This window comes from Miscanthus floridulus, chromosome 14 (assembly GCF_019320115.1).
Source record: "Miscanthus floridulus cultivar M001 chromosome 14, ASM1932011v1, whole genome shotgun sequence".
Taxonomy (NCBI): Eukaryota; Viridiplantae; Streptophyta; class Magnoliopsida; order Poales; family Poaceae; genus Miscanthus; species Miscanthus floridulus.
In genome coordinates, this window is record NC_089593.1 from 76,721,995 (window position 1) to 76,744,030 (window position 22,036).

General features: G+C 43.3%; 1 pseudogene; it reads right to left on the reverse strand.

Moving 5' to 3' along the window:
- Positions 1-870: 870 nt before the first annotated feature.
- Positions 871-14,731, reverse strand: LOC136503801 (uncharacterized; annotated as a pseudogene).
- Between the last annotated feature and the right edge of the window lie 7,305 nt (positions 14,732-22,036).

Genomic DNA, 22,036 nt, shown 5'->3' on the forward strand with positions numbered 1-22,036 from the left:
GATTCTTGACATTGTTGACCTCACTATTTCTCTGGATGCTACTCTGATTGATGTGTTTTTGTGTGCAGGGTGATCATACTACTTGTGGCTTCATCTGCTCTGAGTTGCAGATTGAGGCCTTGGAAGCAAAGGAACGCCAGTTGCAGACTGGTAAGGAGACATCAGTTGACTGTTATGCCGAGTTGAAGGAAGAATTGCAAGAGTTGAAGCAAACTGTGGATAGTGTTGTAGCTGATCTGTGGAAACTGAAGGTCCAACCTGCTGAGCCGAAGCCTGAGCTGGACACGAAGAAATGCCATATTGTGCTTGATTGATCAGTTGTTTCGCCAATTTTTTTGGCTTTGTAGGTATCCTGATTAGTGCATTTGTTGTTGCTGCTATGTGGAAGTGAACAGCTAGAATGTGTGTTAGTCAGCTAATGTAAGTGTGGGTTAGCTAATGTGTGACTGTGTGTATGTATGTTATCCTAGAATTGAATTGAAATGAAATGTGTTTTGTTGAATCAATTGACATATTGTGTTCTGAATACCAGATATCTTCTTTTCTTTCTAGAAGCTTCGAGCATTAGATCTACTTCTTTTATTCTATGTTCAAAGCATTTTCTTGCCTTCAAAGCACTACTCTCCAGTTCTTGAATATGTGTCTTATGAGATTCCCGAGCTAATGAAAGCTATTGCCTAAGTTTTGATATTATATTACAGAGTATGGTGTCGAGCGTCCTACCATGGGGGGTGTGCTGTGGAACCTGGAGTTTGTGCTGCAGCTGCAGGAGGCAGGTCCAGACATGTCCAACATCGACAGTATGAATTAGATCTCTGAACTCTCTTCAAATGCAAACAGAGTAAGTTCCCTGGATATCAGCACTACAGATCAAAGCCGTATGCCGATCGAGTACTCCGACATGTCAACAAGTACTGCCTTCTCGCAGTTAATCAATGCAGAATGAAGGTGAACTAGATAGAAGTGTTCCAGGGGCATTGAAAAATACAGAAGGAAGGTGAACTGGATAGAAGTGTTGGAGACACTCAAAAATGTTGAGTGATAGAAGTGTTCGAGACACTTATACAGAACTGAGCATAGCGTACCAGCATATCAGGTTCACAACCACTTAAATCAACATAACAGCATACCAGGTTCACAACCATACAAGGTTCCAGCATTCTAACTACAAGGTTCCAGGAATCCAACTACAATGTTACACAAACAACAAGGTTCAACTGTTGATCTTACAAAAGCGTACCAGTAGCAGCATACAAGTTCTCTTTTTATTACAAAAGCATATCATAAGCTGCTGACAAGCTCTAGTCTTCATAGACTAGCCTCCTAAGGCTACTAACAATAGTAGTAGGTGGGTCGGTTGTAGCCTTCTTGAGCTTCTTCTTGATGGGTGTCTTCTTCTTCTTTGGTGTGCCCTTCTTCTTCTTCTTCTGAACTTTATGTTTCTTGGCTTGGGAGGGACCAGCTGCATCTATTGGAGCTTCTTTCCTACATTTTAAAGGTGACATTACATATTGTGAAGTGAAAAATAATGAGCCATATTTAGTGCACAGAAACATACCTTTTGTTAGCCTTGTTCCTTGGTGGAGCTCTCTCACCATCTTCTCCAATCTCTGCCTGTTTGTAAGTTTTTGAAAAGTGGCCAAAATCTCCACATCTCCTACATTTGGCCTTCTTTTTGGATGCCCTTTTCTCCAAGCAACCTCTTTGCCTTTGAACCTTTGGTCTTCCTGCTCCTCTGCCTAGCAACGGTGGATACACTTTGAATCCAAGTTCCACAATAGGCCATTGTGACCTATCTGGGATAGGTTCAATTCTGTCCTCATAGGTTGCCTTGAACCTAGCCACTTAGTAATACTCATGGACAAAATCTTCAATTTTTACCCCTCTGTTGGATAGGATCCATGCCAAAGCATGTTTGCAGGGCTTCCCTATCAACTGCCACTCCCTACAAGAGCATTTATGGTTCTGCAAGTCAACTGTTTGTCTTTTCTGATTGTTCCACTCATCCAAGATGGTCACTTCTGCAATATCAACATCACTAATTGATACCTTGACCACTTTGAGGTTATTGCTGATCAAGTTGAGCTCCTTCATCACATTTGGGAGTATTCCATCTGTCCACTGCCTAGCAAGCATCTTCGTAGTGTATCTCTTCTCCATGATCAGCTCTCTGATTCTGTCAACTAATTCATGCAGTAGCAGACCTTTGAACTTCTTTATTTGTGCATTGAAGCTCTCTGAAACATTATTTGTCAAGTAGTCACACTTGCTGTTTTCTGAAAATGCACACCTGTACCAGATCCTGTTGTGGTGCTCCTCAAGGTACTCAATGGCTTCAGGTGCAAACTCAAAAATTGTCTTCATGTGCCACTAAAACAGCCCTTGTGTGTAGCTTCTAGCTGTAGGGTACAAGTGATCATTGAACACCTCACCAGAATACTTCTTCAAAAAATTCTGATACAAATGCCTCATGCACTCCCTATTTTTAGCTTGTGGGAAGACAGACCCCACTGTAGTCTCTAGTCCTTTACATGCATTTGTATATATAACCAGATTTGGAACATCTCCTACAACCTTATGTAGCTGCTGTAGAAACCATTTCCAATTATCTTTAGTTTCTGACTCGAAAATTGCATAAGCTATATGGTACAACCAATTGTGTCCATCCACACCAGTAGCTGAAGCTAACTGACCCCTGTATTTACCATGCAAACAGGAAGCATCTACCCCAATAAAAGGTCTACAACTAGATAAGAATCCATCCACACATGGTCTAAGAGCAACAAACATCCTCTTGAATCTATTTTTGGTACCAATCTTCTCTAACTCTATCTCTACTAAGCTACCAGGGGATACTTTCTCAATTTGAGCAGCCCAATTAAAAAGCAACTGAAAACTCTCCTCATATTTACCATGGATCTGCTTTAAAGCTACCTTCATACCTGACCATGCCTTGGAGTATTTCAACTTAATGCCATAGTCACCCTCCAATTTGTCCCTACAGTCAGTTGCACCTTTGGTTGGATTCTTCTTCACCCAGTCTGCCAACCTATCTGCACACCAACCATGGGTGGTGAAAGGTCATAATATGGCTAGAGGGGGGGGGGTGAATAGCCTATTTAAAAATCTACAAATCAACTAGAGCAATTTGATTAGTATGACAAATAGCGAAATGCAAACTTGCTCTAGCTCTACAAGGGTTGCAAGCCACCTATCCAACAATTCTAGTTGCAATGATTACTAGGCACACAACTTGCAATGTTACTACTCACTAAGAGCTCTCAATCTTGCTGCTCTAAAAAGCTCCACTAGATAAACTTAAAATAACAAAGCAAGCTCTCAATTCTAATTACACTAAAGAGCTTGCCACAACTAGTTTGCAAGAATATAAAAGAGTGAGTAGGGTGATTATACCGTCGTGTAGAGGAGTGAACCAATTACAAGATGAATACTAAATCAATCACTAGGAGAATACCAAAGGGCAAGAGACAACCAATTTTTCTCCTGAGGTTCACGTGCTTGCCGGCACGCTAGTCCCCGTTGTGTCAACCAACACATGGTGGTTCGGCGGCTAAGAGGTGTTGCACGAACCTCGTCCACACAATTGGACACCGCAAGAACCTACCCACAAGTGAGGTAACTCAATGACACGAGCAATCCACTAGAGTTACCTTTTGGCTCTCCGCCGGGGAAGGCACAAGACCCCTCACAATCACCACGATCAGAGCCGGAGACAATCACCAACCTCCGCTCAACGATCCTCGCTGCTCCAAACCATCTAGGTGGTGGCAACCACTAAGAGTAACAAGTGAATCCCATAGCAAAACACGAATGCCAAGTGCCACTAGATGCAATCACTCAAGCAATGCACTTGGATTCTCTCTTAATCTCACAATGATGATGAAACAATGATGGAGATGAGTGGGAGGGCTTTGGCTAAGCTCACAAGGTTGCTATGTCAATGCAAATGGCCAAGAGAGTGAGCTTGAGCCAGCCATGGGGCTTAAATATAAGCCTCCACGAAATAGAGCCGTTGGGCTCCTCACTGCACTGAACACGGGCCGACTGGCCGCTCCGGTCAGATTGACCGGACGCTGGACCTCAGTGTCCAGTCGTGCGATGTGCGCCACGTGTCATCAGCTTCAAACGCCGATCGCTCGATTTCAACGGTCAAGTGATGACTGGACGCGTCAGTTAGAAAGTGACCAGACGCTGGATCTCAGCGTCCAGTCGTTTCCAGTAAGGTTCCAAACGTGATATTTCACGACCGGACGCGTCCGGTCATGCCCGACCGGACTCACCCAGCGTCCGATCACTCAACGTCTCTTCTGTACGCCCGACGTCAGCGTACATCAGCACTGACCGGATGCACCCTGCCAGCGTCTGGTTACTTTTAGGGCCAGTGTCCGGTCGAAGACTGAAACACGCACCCTCTGCTGCCACTGACCGGAAGCACCGGTCCAACCGAGACTAGCGTCCGGTCACTTTCAGTGACCTCCGTCGTTTCTGTAAAGAGCGTCGATGGCACCATCGGACTGTCCGCACTCTACAGGCGGACACTCCACCAGTGAAGTTTCTAACCCTTGCTCAAATGTACCAACCACCAAGTGTATCACCTTGTGCACATGTGTTTGCATATTTTCACAAACATTTTCAAGGGTGTTAGCACTCAACTAGATCCTAAATGCATATGCAATGAGTTAGAGCATCTAGTGACACTTTGATAACCGCATTTCGATACAAGTTTCACCCCTCTTAATAGTATGGCTATCTAACCTAACTGTGATCACACTCGCTAAGTGTCTTGATCACCAAAACAAAATGGCTCCTACTATTTATACCTTTGCCTTGAGCCTTTTGTTTTTCTCTTTCTTCTTTTCCAAGTTCAAGCATTTGATCATCACCATGCCATCACCATCGTCATGATCTTCGCCATTGCTTCATCACTTGGAGTAGTGCTACCTATCTCATAATCACTTTGATAATCTAGGTTAGCACTTAGGGTTTCATCAATTAACCAAAACCAAACTAGAGCTTTCAATCTCCCCCTTTTTGGTAATTGATGACAACCCTTTCACAAAGATATGAGTTGAAATTTAATTGAATCCATGTTGCTTGACCAAGCATATTTACCATGTGTAAAGGATATGGACAAGTTTCATGAATCCTAAATGGTAGCAATTGCTCTCCCCTACATATGTGCTAAGAGTTTGGATTGTAGCTTGCACATATGCTTAGATAGGAAATATAGGAGACAATTTCTACCGTATGATGCTAAGGTATAAGAGATGGACCTTTGAAGCGTGATACCAATCGGAGTGCACCAATATACCATCCTTAGCATCATTGGTAACTAGACATACATAAAAACTAGAATACCCCATGAGATCAACATTACAAGCAAGGGTCTAGTTTCCATAGAATGAACATAAGTCTAGTTACTTTAGCCTATGCATGCTAGTTTTTTATTTCACCATTCAAGCATATAACTAGCATACACCACACAAGCATAGATATTAAAATTTAAAACTTGTGCCATGCAAGCAAATATATGAAATGCACATTCAAATACAACATACAAGTTTACGAGCTTGCTCCCCCTACTTATGTGCATTTTTTTATTGATCCCCTTACAATGTCATTTCATTTGTTTTCATTTGTTTGCTCCTCCTATCTTACTATCTTTGTGAATTTCTCTCCCCCTTTGTCAACAATTAGCATAAAAGGTGAGCACAAATTATAGATAGGTTGGGGTGAAACCATGTGAAAAGAGGATCATTTTTTCAATTCGGTTCAATCTAGATTACTTGCAAAAGATATTTAACTCGGTTTGATCCAAGGACAAGCTTCTTCACACCTCTAAATAAGGGTTATCTTGTACCATGTTGAGTTAAACACTTGTAGCTTATTTTCTAGATCAAACACTAGGTTTACAAGCCCACAAACATGTCATATGCTACCACTAGATCATTTCAAACATACAAGCAATAGTGGTACCATACAAGCATCAAATTCATTTTATTTTAATGAATGAGCCTAGGACATAATAGGAATGACTAGATGCACTAAACAAGTCCTTAGCAATGGACGGATGACATGTCAATCAACTTTACCTTGCTTTGCTCAAAGGAGAGGCATGTCATATAATGGGGGGTGCATCAACATATATTTGAGAAATCAAGTATGTTCAATTCATTCCTTAGCTTGCAAAACCTCTTCTCATCAAGTGGCTTGGTGAAGATATCGGCAAGTTGATCTTCGGTGCCCACACTCTCAATACAAATGCCCCCTTTTTGTTGGTGATCTCTTATGAAATGATGGCGGACATCAATATGCTTTGTTCTTGAATGTTGAACCAGGTTGTTGGTGAGCTTTACGGCACTCTCATTGTCACATAGCAATGGCACTTGCTTGAATTCAATTCCAAAGTTACTCAAAGTAGCCTTCATCCAAAGTAATTTAGCACAACAACTACCGGCCGAAATGTACTCCGCTTCGGCGGTTGAAAGTGCTACACTATTTTGCTTCTTTGATGACCAAGACACAAGTGATCTTCCCAATAGTTGACATATGCCCGATGTGCTCTTTCTCTCAACTTTGCATCCCGCATAATCAGAGTCCGAATATCCAATCAACTCAAATCTTGCTCCTTTGGGATACCACAATCCAACATTTTGTGTATGCTTCAAGTACCTCAATATTCTCTTTGTTGCTTTCGAATGACTTTCTCTTGGTGAGGCTTGGAATCTAGCACACATGCATACACTAAACATCACATCCGGCCTTGATGCGGTCACATAGAGTAGGCTTCCAATCATAGACCGATACATCTTTTGATCCACCATGTTGCCACTAACATCACTATCCAAGCTTTCACTTGTCCCCATTGGTGTACTAATAGCTTTACTATCATCCATTCCAAACTTCTTGAGCATGTCCTTGATATACTTGCCTTGACTCACAAATGTGCCATTCTTCATTTGCTTGATTTGAAGACCAATGAAGTAACTAAGCTCTCCAATCATAGATATCTCAAACTCACTTGCCATCATCTTGCCAAACTCCTCACAAAAATCTTGATTTGTTGACCCAAATATGATATCATCAACATAGATTTGCATTACAAATAAGTCATTTCCAAGCTTCTTGGTGAAGAGAGTGGTGTCAACCTTTCCCATCTTGAATCCCTTAGAGAGTAGGAAATCCCTCAATCTCTCATACCATGCTCTAGGTGCTTATTTTAATCCATACAAAGCCTTTCTCAACTTGTAAACATGGTTGGGTTTCTTCTCATCTTCAAAACCGGGAGGTTGCTTAACATACATAAGCTCATTGATGTACCCATTGAGAAATGCACTCTTCACATCCATTTGGTACAACTTGATGTTGTGGGCACAAGCATAGGCTAACAAGATCCTAATTGCTTCCAATCTTATAACAGGGGCATATGTTTCTCCAAAGTCAAGACCTTCAACTTGAGTGTAACCTTGAGCCACTAATCTTGCTTTGTTTCTTGTTACTATCCCATCTTCATCTTGCTTGTTCCGAAAGACCCACTTGGTTCCAATCACATTATGATCCTTAGGCCTCTCAACTAACTCCCATACTTGGTTTCTTGTGAAGTTGTTTAGCTCTTCATGCATAGCATTGATCCAATCAATATCCTTCAAAGCTTCATCTATCTTCTTAGGTTCAATGGATGACACAAATAAGAAATGCTCATAAAATGAAGCCAATCTTGATCTAGTTTCCACACCTCTTGAAATATCACCAATGATAGTGTCTAATGGATGATCTCTTGCAATATTGGTTGGTTGAAGCACTTGCACTTGATTGCTTGCATTTGATTGATCACTTGGTTGAGATGATGAACTAGCCACTTGTTGATCTAGCACATTGTCATCGCTAGTACTTGCTAGAATTTTATCATGAGAACCACTAGTTTGCACATTTGTGTTAGAGAGCACTTGATTCTTGTCATCTTCAACATCAATCACCTCTCTAGGCCTTATCTCACCAATGTCCATGTTCTTCATTGCCTTGACCAATTGAGTGCCTTTTACATCATCTAGATTATCATCTTCCTCTTGGGAACCATTTGTTTCATCAAACTCCACATCAACCTCCTCAAGAGTACCACTAGCCAAATTCCAAACTCTATATGCCTTGCTAGTAGTGGAGTAACCAAGCAAGAAACCTTCATCACATTTCTTTTCAAATTTGCTCAATCTAGTGCCTTTCTTCAATATGTAGCATTTACAACCAAAAACCCGAAAGTATGCTATGTTGGGCTTTCTTCCATTAAAAAGCTCATAAGGTGTCTTCTCCATTATGAGGTGACAATAGAGTCAGTTGCTATAATAGCAAGCCGTGTTGATTGCTTCGGCCCAAAATGAATGACTCACATTGTGCTCACTCAACATTGATCTTGCCATGTCAATCAAAGTTCTATTCTTTCTTTCAACTAGGCCATTTGATTGTGGAGGGTACTTGGCCGAGAATTGATGTCTAATTCCAAATTCATCACACAATTCATCAATTCTTGTGTTCTTGAACTCACTTCCATTGTCACTTCTCACTTTCTTGATGGTTGTTTCAAACTCATTGTGAATGCCCTTGACAAATGATTTGAATGTTGCAAACACATCACTCTTATCCACTAGAAAGAATACCCATGTGTATCTAGTAAAATCATCCACAATCACAAATCCATATTTGTTTCCACCAATGCTAGTGTATGTGGTTGGTCCAAATAAGTCCATGTGCATCAACTCAAATGCCTTAGATGTACTCATCATGCTCTTCTTAGGATGTGTGTTACCAACTTGCTTTCTGGCTTGACATGCACTATATAGCTTATCCTTTTCAAATGTGACATCTTTCAGGCCTCTAACTAAATCATGCTTGATCAACTTGTTCAATTGTTTCATTCCAACATGACCAAGCCTTCTATGCCATAACCAACCCATGCTAGACTTAGTGATTAAACATGTTGTCAATTGAGTTTCTCTAGCATTGAAATCAACCAAGTATAGATTTTCGTATCTAAATCCTTTGAATATCAAGTTAGAGCCATCTACACTTATAATCTCTACATCATCCACACCAAATATGCACTTGAAACCAAGATCACACAATTCAGCTACCGACAAAAGGTTGAAGTTCAAGCTTTCTACTAGTAGCACATTGGAAATGCTTAAGTCATTGGATATTGCAATCTTACCAAGCCCTTTGACCTTGCCTTTTCCATTGTCACCAAATGTGATACTATCAATCCCATTGCTCTTATTTTTATTAATTGAATTGAAAATTCTTGGATCACCGGTCATGTGTTGTGTACACCCACTATCAAGCACCCAATGCCTTCCTCCGGCTTTATAATTTATCTACAAAAGAAGATCAATTCTTTTTAGGTACCCAAACTTGCTTGGGTCCTTGTAGGTTAGTTACCAAGGTTTTTGGTACCCAAATGGCCTTCTTTTTTGGGCCCACAATTGGTGTACCAATGAACTTAGCATTCACACCGTTGGCACCCTTATAAAGCATGTAACAAGAATCAAATTTGATTGAGGATACATTAGGTAGCTTGTTCTTGTTAGTCTTGCAATTTTGCTCTATATGCCCAACTTGCTTGCATCTATTGCAAAACCGACCATTGCCTTTCACAAAGCTAGCTTTGGGAGTGACAAAGGCCGCCTTGCCTTTCTTGGGGGTATAGCCTAATCCCTCTTTGTTGAGAGAAAACCTTTGGCTACCCAAACACTTTAGCAAGCGGGCATCTCCACCATAGGCATTGCCTAAAGCACGAGTGAGCTCATTCACCTCCTTCTTGAGGGTCTCATTTTCCACCATTAGTGAGTCATCACAAGAGAGACCATCACTCAAAGGTGAAGTAGAAGTGGTAGTGCTACAAGAAGAGTTAGTGGGAGCAACTACAATGGGCTTATAAAAAAGACTCATCAATAAGATCATAAGTTAGTCCCACATCACATGATACGATCACTTGCTCCTTCTTGGCTTCCTCCACTTTGACTTGCTCAATGAGAGAGGAGTGAGCCTTTTCAAGCTTAGAGTGAGCTTTGCCATGCTTCTCATGGGCTTCCATTAGCCTCTCATGAGTAGCATTGAGCTCATCAAAGGATTGCTCAAGAAATTTTACTTTCTTACGTAATTCTTTGCACTCCTTTCTCTTCACCTCATTGCAAGCGTGCACTTGCTCACACATATCCAAGAGTTCCTCCTTGGTGTACTCCTCATCATCATCATCATCATCATTATCATCATTCCTACAAGTATCACTTTCACATTCATCATCATCACTCACATCATATTTTACCTTGGTAGGCTTTGCCATGAGGCATGTCGATGGAGTGTCGAAGATGGAGAGCTTGTCGTTGATGGCGATGCTTGCTAGTGCTCTCTTGATAGATTTCTTGTCATCATCACTAGAGCTATCACTATCCGAAGAGCCATCACTATCCCATGTGACCACATAGCCTCCACCTTTCTTCTTCTTTTGGAAGGTCATTCTCTTCTCCTTCTTCTCCTTCTTTTCTTTCTTATCCTTTTTGAGATTCTTCTTCTCATCCTCATCATTGTCACTATTGTAGGGACAATTGGCTACAACGTGATCGGGGCTCTTGCAATTGTAGCATCTTCTCACATATTCTTTGCTTTTGGTGTGATCTCTTCTCTTTCTTGCACCATAGCCCTTCTTCTTCATGAATTTTCCCATCTTGCGGACAAAGAGGGACATAGCTTCATCATCAATATCACTAAGATCATCATCATCACTTGATTCTTTCTTGGACTTGCCCTTGTTCTTGGATGATGATGAGCTAGCCTTGAATGCTATACTCTTCTTCTTCTTGACTTCTTCTTCCTTCTTGTCATCCTTGTCATCCCCCTCCCTTTCCACACGGTATGTCTCTTGGGTCATGACATCACCTAGTACTTGGTTGGGGGTAATCTCCTTCAATCCTCCTCTTATGATGAGCAATCTCAACATCTCAAATCTTGGAGGTAGGCACATCAAGAACCGATGAGAGACATCATCATCCTTGATCTTCTCTCCCAATGCCTTCAAATCATTGACAATCACTTGCAAACGATGGAACATCTCCGTAATGCTCTCATCTTCCTTCATCTTGAAGCTTGTCAATTTATCCTTGAGGATATACAACTTGGCACTCGTCACCGCCGGTGTGCCCTCATATGTTTCCTCCAATCTCTTCCACACCTCATTTGCTCTTTCACAATCCTTGATTTGCTCAAACACCTTAGAATCAATGGCATTGTATATGGTGTTGAGAGCCATTGTATTGCATTGCTTGTTGATCTTATCTTGGTTGGTGGGATCATCGGGATCAATGATAGCATAGTCACTCTCGGTCACTTCCCATACTTGATCATTGATTGAACCAAGATACATCATCATCTTTCTCTTCCAATAATCATAGCATGTGCCATCAAAGAACGGTGGTTTGCCCCCCACATGGTTGAACACAACTTGAGCCATAATTTGATACCGAGGTTGTTAAGCCTTTAATCAAATGGTTACCATGACTCTGATACCACTTGAAAGGTCCTAATATAGCTAGAGGGGGGTGAATAGCCTATTTAAAAATCTACAAATCCACTAGAGCAATTTGATTAGTATGACAAATAGCGAAATGCAAACTTACTCTAGCTCTACAAGGGTTGCAAGCCACCTATCCAACAATTCTAGTTGCAATGATTACTAGGCACACAACTTGCAATGTTACTACTCACTAAGAGCTCTCAATCTTGCTGCTCTAAAAAGCTCCACTAGATGAACTTAAAATAACAAAGCAAGCTCTCAATTCTAATTACACTAAAGAGCTTGCCACAACTAGTTTGCAAGAATATAAAAGAGTGAGTAGGGTGATTATACCGCCGTGTAGAGGAGTGAACCAATCACAAGATGAATACTAAATCAATCACCAGGAGAATACCAAAGGGAAAGAGACAACCAATTTTTCTCCCGAGATTCACGTGCTTGCCGGCACGCTAGTCCCTGTTGTGTCGACCAACACTTGGTGGTTCAGCAGCTAAGAGGTGTTGCACGAACCTCGTCCACACAATTGGACACCGCAAGAACCTACCCACAAGAGAGGCAACTCAATGACACGAGCAATCCACTAGAGTTACCTTTTGGCTCTCCGCCGGGGAAGGCACAAGACCTCTCACAATCACCACGATCGGAGCCGGAGACAATCACCAACCTCCGCTCAACGATCATCGCTGCTCCAAGCCGTCTAGGTGGCGGCAACCACCAAGAGTAACAAGTGAATCCCGCAGCAAAACACGAATGCCAAGTGCCACTGGATGCAATCACTCAAGCAATGCACTTGGATTCTCTCCCAATCTCACAATGATGATGAAACAATGATGGAGATGAGTGGGAGGGCTTTGGCTAAGCTCACAAGGTTGCTATGTCAATGCAAATGGCCAAGAGAGTGAGCTTGAGCCGGCCATGGGGCTTAAATAGAAGCCCCCACAAAATAGAGTCGTTGGGCTCCTCACTGCACTGAACACGGGCCGACCGGACGCTGGACCTCAGTATCCGGTCGTGCGATGTGCGCCATGTGTCATTGGCTTCAAACGCCGATCGCCTGATTTCAACGGTCAAGTGATGACCGGACGCGTCAGTTAGAAAGTAACCGGACGCTGGATCTCAGCGTCCGGTCATTTCCAGTAAGGTTCCAAACGCGACATTTCACGACCGGACGCGTCCGGTCATGCCTGACCAGACTCACCCAGCGTCCGGTCACTCAACGCCTCTTCTGTACGCCCCACATCAGCATACGTCAGCACTGACCGGACGCACCCTGCCAGCGTCTGGTCACTTTTAGCGCCAGCGTTGGTCGAAGACCGAAACACGCGCCCTCTACTGCCACTGATCGGACGCACCGGTCCAACCGAGACCAGCGTCCGGTCACTTTAGTGACCTCTGTCTTTTCTATAAAGAGCGCTGGTGAAGTTTCTAACTCTTGCTCAAATGTGCCAACCACCAAGTGTATCACCTTGTGCACATGTGTTATCATATTTTCATAAACATTTTCAAGGGTGTTAGCACTCCACTAGATCCTAAATGCATATGTAATGAGTTAGAGCATCTAGTGGCACTTTGATAACCGCATTTCGATACGAGTTTCACCCCTCTTAATAGTACGGCTATCTAACCTAAATGTGATCACACTCGCTAAGTGTCTTGATCACCGAAACAAAATGGCTCCTACTATTTATACCTTTGCCTTGAGCCTTTTGTTTTTCTCTTTCTTCTTTTCCAAGTTCAAGCATTTGATCATCACCATGCCATCACCATCGTCATGATCTTCGACATTGCTTCATCACTTGGAGTAGTGCTACCTATCTCATAATCACTTTGATAAACTAGGTAAGCACTTAGGGTTTCATCAATTAACCAAAACCAAACTAGAGCTTTCAGGTGGCCATCTTCCCTTCTCTGAGTTTTGTGGTAGGACAGTTGTGTTCAAAAGGTAGCCTTTTGATCTACACAAACAAATGCATTAGGACATTAGTTTCATAAATAACAAATTTAATAAACAAACAACTCCAACAGTAATGACAAATTTACCTCTATTGTCTTGCCATAAGAATTTCTAGAAGCATGTATACGCCAAGGACATCCCTCTGCTTTACACTTGGCAATAAATCTAGTCTGGTCAGTTTGTAGATTAGCAAACTCAAAGCCTGTCTTCACTACATGATGACTAATTGCCTTCCTGAATGCAACAATATCAGGAAAGAGCCCTCCTTTCACAATCTTGGGATTTGCTGGATTAGGAATCACATGGACCTCCTGTGGATCTGCATCATCAATCTCTGCCTCAAGAGGAACACCTCCTTCAGCAGCACCAGAATCATTTGCATCAGCATTAGCACATGGTTGTGGGTGAGAACTGTTAGCAGCCTGTGCATTGTTAGTGTACTGATGAGGAGGTACTGGCATGTACATTCTCTCAACATCGACACCCACATACTCCTCCTCATTATCAAACATGTCTGGCTCCCTGTCAGGCTCTAGTTCAGGCTCTAAAGGATACTCTGGTCCTTCATCTAGCTTAGCAGTGGGCTTGGTAGCAGGGCTAACAGGAGGATTAGGCTGCTCAGCAGGATCTGGAATAGGATTCTCATGCCTATTGGGATCTAGAATAGGATTCTCATGCTCAACAGGAGGAATCACACAAAGAGGCTCTAGGGTAGCAAACTCATCAACATCTGCAACTTTTCTTTCAAAAACTCCTACAATAACTTGGCAATGCATCTGATCCTTATACATTTCAAACACATCATTCAGCTAGAAGTCATTAACTAGTATGACGTCTTCACACATCCTTTTGTCAAAGAACCACACACAAGGACTCTAGGTAGGGGACCATTTGAACTGATTGGTCAAGCTTTGCATCAGCAATTCAAAAGTGAATGATCCTACCTCCACATCCCATTTAATCACACTACCCTTCGTGTAAGCTTTCCTACCATTACTGTCTGTAGTATAGAAACCTTCAACTTTAATCTCTAAGGAGAACAACCAAACCCTAGCAGCAAACAAACAAGTCGCAAAAAATACACTAGGGTCAGCGCAATTCCTCAACCTACTCGCATCACTACTCAGACTCAAGAGATTGAAGGTTGGAGATCCATACCTCTCCTCGTCGTGCTCCATGTCCGCGGGGTCAGCCATTGCGCTCAATGGAACACCATCGTGAGGTCGCTGGAGAGGCTCCAATCGTCCGGGATCCGGGAGGACAGCTCGGGCGCGGGCGGCAGTGGAGTTGGGCGGCGGCGACAGTTGACTCGGGCGCGGGCGCGGGCTCCAGGACGCCAGCGGCTAGGGTTAGGGTTCCACCACCGTTGCCGCATCGGGAGGACAAGAGAGTGAGAGACAGAGTGAGCGCGAGGAGGAGAACAGACAGAGATGGAGCCACGGGCGTAGGGCTTTTTCAACTTCGGGACGGGGGCAAATACGTCCATACAGAAAAGCAAACAATACGCATACGCCTATCAGTGGGTCCAAGCAGCTGGAAGACGTAAAAAATGGCAAAACTCAGTGAAACATTGAATTATAATGGTAAATCTTAAAATATGTGAATTTTAATGGTACATCTCAAAGTTATGAGAATTATAATGGTACCAATCCAAATAACCCTTCGAGATTTGGGGTGTGGGGGGGGGGGGGGGGGGGGGCTTGTGCGGGGTACTGTGTGCCCTGTGCCTGTGCGCGCCAACACTCTCCCTTCCCACATTTACCAATCAATGACGGAAAAAAGTCACTATTTTTTTATAGATAGAAAAACAGACATGATATTCTCACTAGCAAAATAGACGACGATGACAGTCTTAAGGGAAGCTGCTTGGCTACTTAAATTATTGTCATGTTATATCATCTTTAGTGAATCGATTCTTTTTTTTTTACCTTTTACGTTGTATATAAGCTTCACGTGAAATCTGTTTATACGGTACATACACATACATTTGCGTGCAAATATGTGCCGCAAGTGTATTTTAGTTTACCCCTATCTCTTTGTGCCTCGCCGGTGCAGTCCTCGTTTGAAATGGAGGAAAAACATAAGAATTGTGAAGGATTCAGTTTCTATAGGAAAATAAAAATCCTATGATGCTCTCTGAAACAAAGGAATGCTTCCTAACAATTCTTTTCAAATTTTTATGGACTAGGCCATTCTAGAGGAAGTTTAGAGGACACTAAACATTAGCTACAACCTCATTTTTTTACTTGCTTTTTTGACATACAACTACAACCTCATCGTTTAGTTATGTTTTTCCTATATTGCTTCCAAAGACATCTTCTATTTTGTTTCCTATGTTGTTTCTACGTTGCTTTCAAAGGCATCTTTCTAAACTTTGCTTCGTTTTGAAATCCTACACGATTTAAAGTGTTAGCAGTTCATTCTTACATTTTTTTCTATTTCTGTCTTTTAAATCCTTTGTTCCAAAGAGAGCATTTCATTCTTACATTTTTCCTATTTCTGTGTTCCGTAAATCCTTGGTTCCAAAAAGGGACGTACACTTGCTGACGAATCTCAATTGGTTACTCCTCCACATAAGAAACATCAACAAATACAACCAACGTGGCTGAATTTTTCTGATTTTGAATAACTGGTTTGAGAGCATCATGCAACACATCGGATTTCTTTTTTAACTAAAATTATTCTCCTCTGAAGCCAATAGCGCAATAGTACAATATAGTCTAGCGATCTCATAAGATGACATGCACCAATACCACCATCCTGATAAGATTCAACACAACAAGGCCGAGAAAGTTGTATAGGTCTCCGTCGGTGAACCCGAGGACTGCAGGGGAGTAGAGGGACTAGAAGCGGCGGAGGAACCGGCGCTCGGAGATGATGCGGCAGAAGGAGGAGCAGGCGGTGGAGGATCGGGCGAGGTCGGCCGCGGCGTCGAGGCGCAGGAAGATGTCCTCCCAGATCTCGTTAGGGAGGCCGGTCAGCGCCGCTGGGCCTCTAGCGGACCGCCGTCGTGCTCGCGCTTGCGCCGACGTCGTCGCCGTCGCGCGATCTACCGCCAGTGGGAGAGGACGGCGGGCTCTGGCGGTCCGGCGTCGTGCCGACGTCGATGCCATCACGCTGTCGGCCAGACATGGAGGAGGACGGCGGGTTCTGGCGGTCCGGCATCGCGCCGACGTCAATGCTGGTCCGGCGTCGCGCCAACGTTGATGCCATCGCGCTGTCAGGACAGACGTGGAGGAGGACGGCGGGCTCTGGCGGTCCAACGTTGCGCCGACGTCGATGCCATCGCGCTGTCGGCCAGACATGGAGGAGGACGGCGGGCTCTGGTGCTCCGGCGTGGCGCCAACGCCATCGCGGGGTCGGCCGAGCGGAGCCGGCTAGGGATTAGAGATTGGGTTATTTGGATGGATACCATTACAATTATCAGCACTTTGACATGTACCATTACAATTCACTTATTTTGAGATTTACTATTATAAATCAATGTTTCACTGAGTTTTGCCATTTTTACGTCTTCCAGCTGCTTGGGCCCACTGGCAAGCATATGCAGTACTGTTCGCTTTTCGGTATGGACGTATTTGCCCCCGTCCTGAAGTTGAAAGAGCCCTGCGCCCGTGGCCCCATCTCTCAGTATGTTCTCCTCCTCGCGCTCACTCTGTTTCTCACTCTCTCGTGCCTCTCGACGCGGCGACGGCGGCGGAACCCTAACCCTAGCCACCGGCATCCTAGAGCCCACCCCCTGCGCCCGAGTCAACTACCGCCACCGCCTAACTCCACTGCCGCTCGCGCTCGAGCTGTCCTCCCAGATCCCGGATCCCAGTGGCCCCATCTCTTGGTCTGTAGGCTCTGCTCTGTGGCTGCGCCGAGCTTTTGAAGCCATGGCCGGGCAGTGGACTGGAAGCCCGATGAAGGTACCTTCGACAGGCTCGAGCGCGACGGCCAGTGGCAAAATGGAGTGCCCTTATTGCCATGTTCCTTTGGTCCGGATCCTAGAGCAAGCAGCCGGCGACAAAGGATCAGTGGTTTCTCACGTGACCGTACAACATTAAGGTTAGGATTCTTGACATTGTTGACCTCACTATTTCTCCTGATGCTACTCTGATTGATGCGTTTTTGTGTGCAGGGTGATCATACTGCATGTGGCTTCATCTGCTCTGAGTTGCAGATTGAGGCCTTGGAAGCAAAGGAACGCCGGTTGTAGACTGGTAAGGAGACATCAGTTGACTGTTATGCCGAGTTGAAGGAAGAATTGCAAGAGTTGAAGCAAACTGTGGATAGTGTTGTAGCTGATCTGTGGAAACTGAAGGTCCATCCTGCTGAGCCGAAGCCTGAGCTGGACACGAAGAAATGCGATATTGTGCTTGATTGTTCAGTTGTATCGCCAGTTTTTTTGGCTTTGTAGGTGTCCTGATTGGTGCATTTGTTGTTGCTATTATGTGGAAGTGAACAGCTTGAATGTGTATTAGTCAGCTAATGTAAGTGTGGGTTAGCTAATGTGTGACTGTGTGTATGTATGCTATCCTAGAATTGAATTGAAATGAAATGTGTTCTATTGAATCAATTGACATCTTGTGTTCTGAATACCAGATATCTTCTTTTCTTTCTAGAATCTTCGAGCATTAGATCTACTTCTTTTATTCTATGTACAAAGCATTTTCTTGCCTTCAAAGCACTACTCTCTAGTTCTTGAATATGTGTCTTATGAGATTCCTAAGCTAATGAATGCACTTGCCTAAGTTTTGATATTATATTGTAGAGTATGGTGTCGAGCGTCCTACCATGGGGGATGTGTTGTGGAACCTAGAGTTTGTGCTGCAGCTGTAGGAGGCAGGTCCAGACATGTCCAACATCGACAGTATGAATCAGATCTCTGAACTCCCTTCAAATGCAAATAGAGTAAGTTCCCTGGATATCAGCACTACAGATCAAAGCTGTATGCCGATCGAGTACTCCGACAAGTAAACAAGTAATGCCTTCTCACAGTTAATCAATTTAAAAGGAAGGTGAACTGGATAGAAGTGTTCCAGGGGCATATCATAAGCTGCCTGACAAGCTCTAGTCTTCATAGACTAGCCTCCTAAGGCTACTAACAATAGTAGTAGGTGGGTCGGCTGTAGCCTTCTTGAGCTTCTTCTTGATGGGTGTCTTCTTCTTCTTTGGTGTGCCCTTCTTCTTCTTCTTCTGAACTTTATGTTTCTTGGCTTGGGAGGGACCAGCTGCATCTATTGGAGCTTCTTTCCTACATTTTAAAAGTGACATTACATATTGTGAAGTGAAAAATAATGAGCCATATTTAGTGCACAGAAACATACCTTTTGTTAGCCTTGTTCCTTGGTGGAGCTCTCTCACCATCTTCTCCAATCTTTGCCTGTTTGGAGGTTTTTGAAAAGTGGCCAAAATCTCCACATCTCCTACATTTGGCCTTCTTTTTGGATGCCCTTTTCTCCAAGCAACCTCTTTGTCTTTGAACCTTTGGTCTTCCTGCTCCTCTGCCTAGCAACGATGGATACACTTTGAATCCAAGTTCCACAATAGGCCATTGTGACCTATCTGGGATAGGTTCAATTCTGTCCTCATAGGTTGCCTTGAACCTAGCCACTTAGTAATACTCATGGACAAAATCTTCAATTTTTACCCCTCTGTTGGATAGGATCCATGCCAAAGCATGTTTGCAGGGCTTCCCTATCAACTGCCACTCCCTACAAGAGCATTTATGGTTCTACAAGTCAACTGTTTGTCTTTTCTGATTGTTCCACTCATCCAAGATGGTCACTTCTGCAATATCAACATCACTAATTGATACCTTGACCACTTTGAGGTTATTGCTGATCAAGTTGAGCTCCTTCATCACATTTGGGAGTATTCCATCTGTCCACTGCCTAGCAAGGCATCTTCCTAGTGTATCTCTTCTCCATGATCAGCTCTCTGATTCTGTCAACTAATTCATGCAGTAGCAGACCTTTGAACTTCTTTATTTGTGCATTGAAGCTCTCTGAAACATTATTTGTTAAGTAGTCACACTTGCTATTTTCTGAAAATGCACACCTGTACCAGATCCTGTTGTGGTGCTCCTCAAGGTACTCAATGGCTTTAGGTGCAAACTCAAAAATTTTCTTAATGTGCCACTAAAACAGCCCTTGTGTGTAGCTTCTAGCTGCAGGGAACAAGTGATCAGTGAACACCTCACCAGAATACTTCTTCAAAAAATTCTGATACAAATGCCTCATGCAGTCCCTGTTTTTAGCTTGTGGGAAGATAGACCCCACTGCAGTCTCTAGTCCTTTACATGCATCTGTATATATAACCAGATTTGGAATATCTCCTACAACCTTATGCAGCTTGCTGCAGAAACCATTTCTAATTATCTTTTGTTTCTGACTCAAAAATTGCATAAGCTATATGGTACAACCAATTGTGTCCATACATACCAGTAGCTGAAGCTAACTGACCCCTATATTTTCCATGCAAACAGGAAGCATCTACCCCAATAAAAGGTCTGCAACTAGATAAGAATCCATCCACACATGGTCTAAGAGCAACAAACATCCTCTTGAATCTGTTTTTGGTGCCAATCTTCTCTAACTCTATCTCTACTAAGCTACCAGGGGGATACTTTCTCAATTTGAGCAGCCCAATTAAAAAGCAACTAAAAACTCCCTCATATTTACCATGGATCTGCTCTAAAGGTACCTTCATACCTGACCATGCCTTGGAGTATTTCAACTTAATGCCATAGTCACCATCCAATTTGTCCCTGCAGTCAGTTGCACCTTTGGTTGGATTCTTCTTCAGTCAGTCTGCCAACCTATATGCACACCAACCTTGAGTGGCCATCTTCCCTTCTCTGAGTTTTGTGGTAGGATAGTTGTGTTCAAAAGGTTGCCTTTTGATCTACACAAACAAATGCAATAGGACATTAGTTTCATAAATAACAAATTTAATAAACAAACAACTCCAACAATAATGACAAATTTACCTGTATTGTCTTGCCATAAGAATTTCTAGAAGCATGTATATGCCTAAGGACATCCCTCTGCTTTACACTTGGCAATAAATCTAGTCTGGTCAGTTTGCCGATTAGCAAACTCAAAGCCTGTCTTCACTGCATGATGCCTAATTATGAGGAATATTGTAGGGAGAACCCAACATGAAGGTTAGGACAATTATCAGGACCGTTGAGGTGTTGTATGGAGGTTATGTGATAACTTATGGTAAAGCTAGGAGGACTAAGCAGCGAGCGTGGAAGATGATATATGGGGACTGGAAGGATAGTTATGAGCAGCTGCCAATACTTTTCAATGCAATCAAAGCGGTGAATCTAGGCATGCATTATGAGTACATTCTAAAACCAAATGCATGAAAGGATGGGAGACAGATATTTTTTCGTGCTTTCTGTGACGCGAAGATACCCGTCTTCTCCATTGATGGTACGTTCTTAATTGGCAAATATCAGGGCACACTTCTTATAGCCATATCCTGTGACACGAAGAACAAGTTGGTTCCTTTGGCATTTGCTTTGGTTAAGAAGGAGAACAATGACAGTTGGGGATGGTTCTTGAGGCTAGTCCGGATACATATGGTTGGACCTGGTAGGGAGGTTGGCGTCATATCTAATAGGTACCAGGGCATAGTTAATGCCGTGCGAGACCAGATAGAGGGGTATGCACCTTTGCACCATCGTTGGTGTACTCGACACATTGCCGAGAATCTACTCCGAAAGGATGGTGTGAAGAATAACTTTGATCTATTCCTGGAGGCTACTCGACAGCTTGAGGATAAGTACTTTCAGAAAAAGTTAGAGCAGGTTAGAACCGCATCAAATGCAGAAGGTAGACAATGGCTCACAAGTTTGACGAGGGATTTGGAGAAATGGATAAGAGCTCAAGACATCGGTGGATGGAGGTATGAGTTTCAGTGCAGTGACATGGCGAAGTCATTCAATAAGTTGCTATTGGGGATATGTGGTATGCCCGTGAATTCAATCGTTCAATTCACCTTCTACAAGCTTGTTGCCTGGTTCAACGATAGACACGCGCATGCATTGAAGTTGCGGAGTGATGGAGAGATATGAACTACGAAACCAAAGGCACACCTAGAGAAGGCAAATGAAAGGGCTGGCACACATGAGGTTACATGCTTTGACCATGCCACAGGGACTTATCAGGTCAAGCATAGGGACGGTACAACTGTCCAACGGCGAGGTCCGAGAGTCGAGAATGCATGTGGTTATCCTTCAAAATTTCACATGCACTTGTGGTAAACCAAGGCACCACTTTTCTATGTTCCCATTTGATGGTAACAGCTAGACATCGCAACTATAATATTGAGAGCAGGACACCTCACGAGTGCAATACAATTTGCTACGTGGCCACACTATTAGGACGACCCTATCTTATTCACATGGCACATCCATGTGTTTGTTGCTTGGTTTAATTACCTAAGACATGTTAGCTTTAGTCAAAGGAACTCTGCAACCTAGTTCAGTACATGTTCTCACATGT